The 9,481-nt window shown below is 44.1% G+C and overlaps 1 protein-coding gene across 2 annotated transcripts in view; it reads left to right on the top strand.

The window, feature by feature from the left end:
- The first annotated feature begins 308 nt into the window (after nucleotides 1-308).
- Nucleotides 309-9,481, top strand: part of RDX (radixin) — a 100,983-nt gene continuing 91,810 nt past the window's right edge. For both annotated transcript variants that reach the window (XM_035264475.3, XM_035264473.3), the window contains exon 1: nucleotides 309-453. The gene's annotated coding sequence lies outside the window, so the exon portion shown is untranslated. The remainder of the gene's footprint in view (nucleotides 454-9,481) is intronic.

Here is a 9,481-nt window from a genome sequence, read left to right as displayed (position 1 = left end):
GCCCGAGCCCGGCGCTGTCGGCAAGGGCTCGACCCTGCTGCGGGTTCGCCTTATTTCCCCGGGGACTCTCGGACACGCAGCCGCCTCCCTCGCGTGGGCCGGCCGGGGACCGCGACCCCCAGCCACGCCCGGAGCCAGGCCTACGGCCGCGAGCCCGCGGGAGGGGCGGGGCGGGGCGGGGCGGGGCGCGGGCGGCCCCAGGCGGCGGCGTTGGTGCTCGGGCCGCGGCGCGAGGCCGGCCGGCCGGCGGGGGGAGGCGGGGGGCGCCGGGCAGCCCCGCCTTTTCCCCGAGGAGGTGCAGGGCGGCCATATTGCGGAGCTGTCTGCGGCGGCGGCGCCTCTAGTCTCCCGCGGCCCAGCGCTCGCACCACTGCCTCTCCCTCCCCACCGCAGCCGCGCCGCCGCGCAGCGCCCCGGCCACACGCCCGCGGGCAGGAGCCGCTCGCTCTCCGGGTAAGCCGCGGCGCCCTCCCTTCCCCCACTCCCCGCTCCCGGTTCCTCCGGAGACGCTGAGGTGGCGGCGAGAAGTTGCGGGGCCCGCGCTGCCCGGCCGTGGCGCCGTCACCAGGGCCTGGCGCGCCTCCGCTCTCGTCCCGCCGGCCTAGGCGCCACCGTGGTCACGGCCCGGCCGGCCAGGCTCCTCCCGGGGCTGGCGGGGACCGCGAGGCCCTGCCCGAGTCTTGGTGGAGCCGCGGCCCGAACGTGCCCGGCCGGGTCGAAGTCGCCCCTCGCCGCCGCGCGATTCTCCTCTCCCCTGGGCGCGGAGTCAGCCTCCAGCGTCGGCCCCCCGCGCCCCGGGGACGGTGGGTTCCCGGGAGCCTCCAATGGGCCCCGGGCCCCGGCCGGCATGGCCCCGAGGGTTGTTTGAAAATCCAGATAGTCAGCGTGGGCAGAATTCGGTTTTGCATTTATTCCAACTTGTCTCCCGGCCTCCAGTTTGAAAGGAAGGGTGTTAAATTACTAGAGAGCGTGCGTTCCGCCCCCGTGGCAGAGGGGATGTTGCTTGACGGGCTTTGGGGCGCGGCGCAACTTTCTGTGGCCCTTGAGGCCGCTCAGTCTAGTGTCTCAGACCCCAGCAGACAAGCTCAGACCCTGACAGCACTGTTTCCCTTTGCACGATGCTAAACTCAGTTCTCGGACGAACTTTGAGAGGGGGCAGTGCTTTTTTTTTTTTTATTTTTTATTTTTTTCAGTTTAAACAGACTACATCATTTCCTAGACAGATGTCATGTTTCTTCAAACATTCCCGATATTTGGTATTTTTTTCTTTCTTTTTTTAATTCTACCACTAAGATCCTAGGAAACAAGGTATTTTTTTCCTGAAGAGTAATGATCAGTGAGGTTGGAAATGTGTTAAAAGCCTACTAGTATGCTGTTGTGAAAAAAAAAGGAAAAGAGGAAATGCGTTAAAAGCCAACTTCATAACAATCTATTTTAAAATACAGTTGAGATTTTTGTGGAAGACACGCTGCTGAGGAGCTCGATGGCAGTCCTGTGGCCCTAAGACTTGGCAGGATGTAAATGCAGACGCCTATGATAAGAGTTTATTTGATAAACGACTGCTATGACACAGACATTGCAATCTATTGTTTACGGAGCATACATTTTGTTTCTTTTTTCTTTCTTTCTTTTTCTTTTTTTTTTTTTTTTAGAACACTAAATACTCTTTTCTATGACTGATGGAGCTAAGAATGAACAATTACCCCGTTCATGTTGCCGGATAAATAATGGCTTGATCCATTTGACAAAATAGCAACACTGGATTTGAGAAAGGAGACTAATATTCAGGATTACAGTTTTTTATTTGCAGGATTTGCTTTCCCCAGTGTGCTTTATCTACCAGGGACTAATACTTCAAATACAGCAACATGTAAAACACGCCGTTTGAAGTTAATGGTATGCTGTAAAGAGGACTGCAGTGACTTTGCTTCATGGCTTAGTCACTTTCTTATGTATGATGGAATTGAATAAACAGTCGGTATATTATTAGCGAGGAATGAATGGGCATTGGCATTAGTTTTGTTTAAGTGAGACGGAATTTGATTATGGCATTGAAAAAACGTTGAGTTCTTGACCTTAGGAATCACATACAATGTTTTGTTCACTCCTGTATCCCCACACGTGAAGAGTATGTAGGAGAGACTCAGAAGTAGCTGTAGAATAGATGTCGTTAATTTGGGTGTAGGGAAAATATTTTGAGCGCTTTTTTTAAAAAAATTATAATTACTTAGCCAAATCAATAGTCAAATTGATTATTTTTCTTTTAATGGTAAGAAATGATGGACTTTGCTGTTCTTTCCCTCCTTTGGAAATCTCAGTAGTCTCAGGGATGAGAAACGGGTTGTTTTTTATTGGTTCACCATTCCCAAGAGCAGAATTGGATTTTTTTTTTTTCTTTTTTCTTTTATTGAGATGGAGTCTCTCTCTGCTCAGGCTGGTGTGCAGTGGTACGATCTCGGCTCACTGCAACCTCCGCCTCCCGGGTTCAAGTGATTCTCGTGCCTCAGCTTCCCGAATTGCACTACAGGTGTGCACCACTCACTATGTCCTGATAATTTTTGCATATTTTAGTAGAGACGGGGTTTCGCCATGTTGGCAGGCTGGTCTGGAACTCCTGGACCCCAGGTGATCCGCCCACCTCGGCCTCCCAAAGTGCTGGAATTACTGGTGTGAACCACTGCACCCAGCTGGAGTTAGGTTTTATTATTAAGTTTTTATCTTGGACAGGCTGTTGTAGTGTTGAAATTTTTATTTTACTTGCCGTTCTCAGTCTTTTAACCTACTGTGTGTGATCTGATACAATAGAGTCTGAAACGGTGAATGATGGTGGGAGTCTTGTTTTTTTCATCCATTTTTAATTTAATGCATTTTAATTTATGCTATTAATGTTTAAAAATGGGGTCAGATTTTAACCAATATTTCATGTAGATCAGAATTTAAAAAATATGTTTTATTAAGGTTGTGAAAACTGAGCTGTGCCAGCGGAGTTTATCTGTAAGGTGTAGCTAAATACAATTTCATGTTACTGCTGTGAATCTGGGAAGTCAAGCAGGTCACTCTTGGGTGGCAGGGACTTTCCTGCAGACCACGAGCTGGCAGGCAGTACTTAACTGATACTACCCCTGGGGTACAAGATTCAGTGGAGCTGGATTGGGTTGCTATGGACTCCACCATTAAAAGATTATTTTAAGTCTCATGGCATTACTGATCCATCTAAAGGCTGTTCTGGTAACTTCCTTGACTGCTGCAGCCAGGGTGTGTGCTCATTCTTTGGTGGTAGAGGTGTCTAATCTAACGCCAGAGAATTCCTCAATTTCTAGCCTATAGTAGAGAAATTCCGTTTTTCCTACTTTAAGTTCCTGGTATATTTCTTAATATTTATGTTGAATGTATAGTTTAAGCCGTTTTAAGAACTATAAAAGTGATATATTTTATGGCAAAGTTTAAAAACCCAGAAAAATGTAAAGGGAAAGGTCAAAGTCCTCCTTACTCCCTAGAACACCCCAGCCCCTCTCCCAGTCTTGTTTTCCATAGGTAACTGCTGTTGGCAATTCCTTGTTTATAGAAAATGCCAGTAGGTATGCAGGGATAAACAGAGACTTTATGTCCCTTATTTGTGATTTTAAAATCTTGTTGAAATAGGGTTATATTGTAAGAAACATTGAAAGGGTGCTTATTAACTTGTGTTAAACATTTAGTAAAAAATATTGTCATGTTTTCATTTGAATAAAAGCACACAGTAGAATTTCCTACATTCTCAGGTGTGCCTATGTGCAAATTTGTTTATATACAGATTTTCTTGATTAATGATTGAAGATAAGGTTTACTTTTTGTCTTCTTTCTAGTGTATGGCATATAACTGACAGTGAGAAATGATGTCTTTAAGAAAAAAAAGGTTTATGATTTGGGGTGGGAAATATCCACACTTTCCCTTTACGAAAAAAGTTTGCCAACTTCTTGGAAAAAAACATCCTGTTGAAAGGATATTTTAGATATGGTGTTGAAGAAAGGTACTGTATTGTTCATTTTCTCTAAGATTATAAAATTTATAAAGCTGTGAACTTCATTATTAGTAATTGAGATAATGGACTGTTTTCTTCTGAATTTATGGCTTTCAGGACCTTATGGCTTTCAGGACCTTAAATGTTTTTTTAAAAATTTGTTTGTGAAAAGTTTAAGTCAACTAGGACTGAGTGCAGGTAAAAATTTTTTTTTTTTAATTTAGAAAAATTTTTTAAAAGAGGGTTTCACCATATTGGTCAGGCTGGTCTTGAACTCCGGACCTGAGGTGATCCGCCGCCGTGGCCTTTAAAGTGCTTGGATTACAGATGTGAGCCACCACGCCCCGCCGAGTGCAGGTAAATTTTTAAAGTGAGCACTCTTCAGTTTTGAGCTCTTAGGTCATTTATGATGCTTTCGCATCAGATAACAGAAAATTCTCAAACTGGCTTAATGAGCAAATTTGATGTCATTTAAAAAAAATTTTTTTTAAAAACAGGGTCTTCATCACCCAAGCTGGAGTGCAGTGGCGTTATTACAGCTCACTGCAGCCTTAACCTCCTGGGCTCAAGTGATACTTTAAGTTTCTCCCACCTCAGCCTTCCTAGTAGCTGTGACCATAGGCGTGTGCCACTCTACCCAGCTGATTTTTTTTTTCCTAGACAGGGCCTTGCTCTGTTGCCCAGGCTGTAGGCGTGATCTCAGCTCACTCCATCCTCCGCCTCTAGGGTTCAAGCGATTCTCATGCCTTAGCTGTAGCTGGGATTACAGACACATGCCACCAGGCCCAGCTAATTTGTGTATTTTTAGTAGAGACAGGGTTTTACCATGTTGACCAGGCTGGTCTCAAACTCCTGACCTCAAGTGATTCACCTGCCTTGGCCTCCCAAAGTTCTGAGATTACAGGCATCAACCACTGTGCCCTGTCAATAGCTAATTTTTAAAAAATCTTTTTTGTGGAGTTGGGTATCCCTGTATTGCCCAGGCTGGTCTCTGATTCTTGAGCTCAAATGATCTTCTGCCTTTGACTTCCTGCCTCGGCCCCCCCAAAGTGCTTCGATTACAGGCGTGGCCAAAATTTATGTCCAGAGGCTCAAGAATGGTTCAACAATGCCATCAAGGACAAGGAGTCCTTCTCTTTCCAACTCTCTTCCGTGTGATTTTCCCCATTAACTTCATACTAAGACTACCCTTCCCTATCCCAATTTGGCTGCTGCAGAGGAATCAGAATGCTGAGGTTGGGAATCACTTGAACCTAGAAGATCAAGGCTACATACAGTGAGCCCCTTGTCCCATTTTGGCTGCTGCATCCCATCCAGACACAGCAATATCCAAAGGAATAAGAGGAACTGTCTCTTCCAGAAACTCCCAAGCAGATGTGTTCTCAGCCTCGTTGGCCAGGATTGGGGCACATTCCATACCTAACCAGTCAACTGGCAAGGGTAATGGAATTGCCCTTTCTTCCAGCTCTGTTCCTAATAGATTATTTTCTCTTTTTTCTTTTTCCTTCCTCCCTCCACCCCTCCCTCTTCCCCTGTCTCCCTAGTTGCCTCCCTCTCTGTCACCTCCCTGCTTCTGGAGTGCAGTGGTATGATCATAGCTCACTGCAGCCTTGAACTCCAGGGCTCAGGCAGTCCTCCCACCTCAGCCTCTGGAGTAGCTAAGACTACATGTGCACACCACCATGCCTGGCTGATTTTAATTATTTTTAGAGATACTGTTTCACTCTGTTGCCCAGGCTAGTCTCAAACTTGTGGCCTCAAGTGATCCTCCTGCCTCAGCCTCCTAAAGTGCAAGCAACCATACCGAGCCCCATTATTTTCATTATTCATCTATATCACGTCTTCCTTTCCTTTTTACCCCCACCCAAAGTCATATCCAAAATTGATCCATTACACATAGTCGTATGTAGTGAGCTCATATCTTTGTGAGTAGCAACTTCAGTTAAATTATGAAAGGAGAAGTGTTGATTCCTGTTAAAATGCTTGGCAAATTGTGGTCTATGGGCTAAATCCAGCCTACTGCCTGTTTTTGTAAATAAAGTTTTATTTGAATACATCATAGCTTACGTGTTTACGTATTCGCTATGGCTGCTTTCCTGCTACAACAGTAGAATAGTTTCAGCAGAGACTGTATGGCTTACAGAACCTGAAATGTTTACTTGCCTGGCCCTTTACGGAAAAAGTTTGCCAACCACAGCTTTAAGATGTCAGTTGTACATTCAGACAGTTATATGCCACGTACTCTGCATTTGAGGATGGAAAGATGAGTAAAATACTGAGGAGTTCTCACTCTAATGGGAAGATAGATGTGCTATATTGTGTTCATAAAGTGTGTTAAGTGCTACTTTTTTTTTTGAGGTAGTGTCTGTGTTGCCGAGGCCAGAGTGCAATGCTTGATTATATCTCACTGTGGCCTTAACCTCCCAGGTGGAAGTGATCCCTCTACCTCAGCCTCCCAAGTAATTGGGACTATAGTGGCTTGCTGCCACTCCCAGCTAACTTTTTTTTATTTTTTGTAGACATGGGATCTCACCATGTTGCCCAGGATGGTCTTTAAACTGCTGGGCTCAAATGATCCTTTGGCCTCGGGCTCCCAAAGTGTTGGGATTACAAGCGTGAGCCACCACACCTGGCCAGTTAAGTGTTGTCACAGTGGTGTGTATAAATGAATTAATATTCAGTGCAGCAGTGTTTTAAGCACAGTCTTCTGTAATGTGGGTTGTGTAAGTTAACCAGAGTGGGTGTGTTTATAACCAAAAATCCTGGCGAGTACATGGAATAATGTGGATACATAAATGCAACATAAGGATTCTTTTTTTTTTTTTTTTTTTCCTGAGACACAGTCTCTCTGTCGTCAGGTGCCAGACTGGAGTGCAGTGGCGCAGTCTTGGCTCACTGCAACCTCCACCTCCTGGGTTCAAGCAGTTCTGCCCTCAGCCTCCCGAGTAGCTGGGACTACAGATGCCCACCCCCATGCCCAGCTAATTTTTGTATTTTTAGTAGAGATGGGGTTTCACCATGTTGGCCAGGATGGTCTCGATTTCTTGACCTCGTGATCTGCCTGCCTCGGCCTCCCAAAGTGCTGGGATTACAGGCGTGAGCCACTGCGCCCAGCCAGGATTCTTGTTTTTTTTTTTTTTTGTTTATTTGTTTTTGAGAGAGAGTCTTAGTTTGTCACCCAGGCTGGGGTGCAATGGCATGATCTCAGCTCCCTGCAACCTCTGGCTCCCAGGTTCATGCAATTCAGCTGCCTGGGCCTCATGAGTAGTTAGGACTACAGATGTGCTCCACCATTCCTAATTTTTGTATTTTTAGTAGAGATAGGGTTTTGCCATGTTGGCCAGGCTGGTCTTGAACTCCTGACCTCAGGTAATCCACCCACCTCAGCCTCCCAAAGTGCTGGGATTACAGGCATAACGCCGCTACACCTGGCCCCCCATTTCTAAACATTTTTATGTGCATTTTTAATATTTTCTGAAGAGCGAAATGAGGAAGTTGGACTGGATTTAGCTTTCTTTTAGTATTTAATAATTGCAAATGATAATGCATTATTTTATTTTCTGCTCACCTTAGGAACAATACAGATACAATTTTGCTTTTTAAATTTACAGAACTCTTAGAAGAGATCCTAAATTCAGTGTAAAACTTTGGTATTAATATTGCAGTTTAGCTTTATACATTTTAGAAATTTGCTTTACGTTTTCACTAACATATATATATGTATATTACTCACATGTTGAATATTTCATTTCCTTGAAAATATCCTTAAACGAGAAATCATTTCTACATGAGCAAGACTTAATATCTTATTTAAAACTGCTTCTCACCCTTACAGGAAATCCACTTACAGAGGTGATCATACCAGTTATTAATGTGCACTTAGAACATCTTCGAGGTAGTCTCTTGACCTGATAACAGTAGAGGAGAGAGCTTTAATAGTTGACTTCTTGAAAACCCCTAGTAATTGTTTGGAATGAACGTGTCTGGAATGGCATCTGAGAAAAGTAGAGTAAGATAATTAAAAGAGCCCCGGATTAGGATTTAAAAGGACGTCTGACTTTGTTAAGCAGCCCTCTAACATTGAGCAAGTCATTTATTTGAATCTTAATTTCTTTTTCAGAAGAATGAGAGATGTAACACATGTCGTGGGCAGGAAGCGGGAGGGCAGTTGTGGTGAAGATTAGGAAATGTAGGTAGAGTGGAGAGTGAGCATCCTACAAATGCTCCCTGTATTCACTACCCTTCTTGCTTTTGGCCTTATTTCTTGCAAAATGGAGCTAAAAATTCTTGTCCTCTTTGCTTCACTTAGGAATGACATGGCATTATATAGGTAAAAGTACATTATTATTGCTATTAAATTTAGTATTAACACTGAGCTAGCAGCATAATAAGCATAGTTCTTTGTATATTGAAGGTTTTAAACCTGGGGACCTATGGCCTTGAATGGGGAAAAAGTTACATTTTTATTTTTACATTTTTTTCTATTATGAATATAGACAACATTAGCATTAGCAGTACAGTACCAGAGACTGTGTCTATTTTTTAATTTAATTTTTATTTTTTATAAAGATGGGGGTCTCTGTTGCCCAGGCTGGAGTGTAGCTGCATGATCACTTCTCGGCTGAAGTGACCCTTTGGAATAGCTGGGGCTACAGGCACACATCTCCACACCCAGCTAATTTTTAAATTTTTTGTCGATATGGGGTCTTGCTACATTGCCCAGATTGGTCTTAAATTCCTGGCCCCAAGCCATCCTCCTGCTTTGGTCTTCCAAATTGTTGAGATTACAGGCATGAGCCTCCACACCCAGCCTGGAGACGGTTTCTATTAGAAATGGTAGACACTTTAATAACACATTAAAGCTGTCTCAAAAAGTATTACAAAAAAGCATATGTGTTACTATAAGTTTGTGTTTCTTATGCTTTGATAATTATATTCCAGTGTAAATTTACAAATTGGCAGTCAACTGGCAGAGGAGTTCTCTTGGAATTTATTGGTCTGTGGAGAGACCACAATTATGTTCAGAGGTTCTGAGTCTCAAAAGGCAGAAAAACATTACAATAATTAAAATTAGGGTTAGAGAAAACAATACGTCTGAAGTAAAATCAGGCAATCTGCTATGAATTATTGATGCTTTGGTGCTGGCACTGCATGGACCAGACTTTATAACACCTGTTTTACCCCCTGACAGGTGGGAGTCTTGTGCCACTGACTTAACAGAGCTCAATGTGTTACGGGTGAGGCTATTTTTCCATTGTATTAGGTAAAAAGGAGACTGTTTGAGGGTCACCCTCAGAGTTAAAGAAGAGAATGTTTATTTTGGCTACTTCATCGCTAATGTGTGGCACTGTGTTTGAGTACATATGCATAAGAGATTTTTCTGGAAATGGGAGATGTTTGCTGGCTGGCAGCATCTCTCAAGATGACTTGCTGAGTATGTTGCTGCCATGACTGCACTTTGTTGCTTCTGGAGGAGTAGA

This window comes from Callithrix jacchus, chromosome 10 (assembly GCF_049354715.1).
Source record: "Callithrix jacchus isolate 240 chromosome 10, calJac240_pri, whole genome shotgun sequence".
In the NCBI taxonomy this organism is placed as follows: domain Eukaryota; kingdom Metazoa; phylum Chordata; class Mammalia; order Primates; family Cebidae; genus Callithrix; species Callithrix jacchus.
The sequence above is the reverse complement of the archived record's forward strand: the minus strand, read 5'-3'. Positions and strand labels throughout refer to the sequence as shown.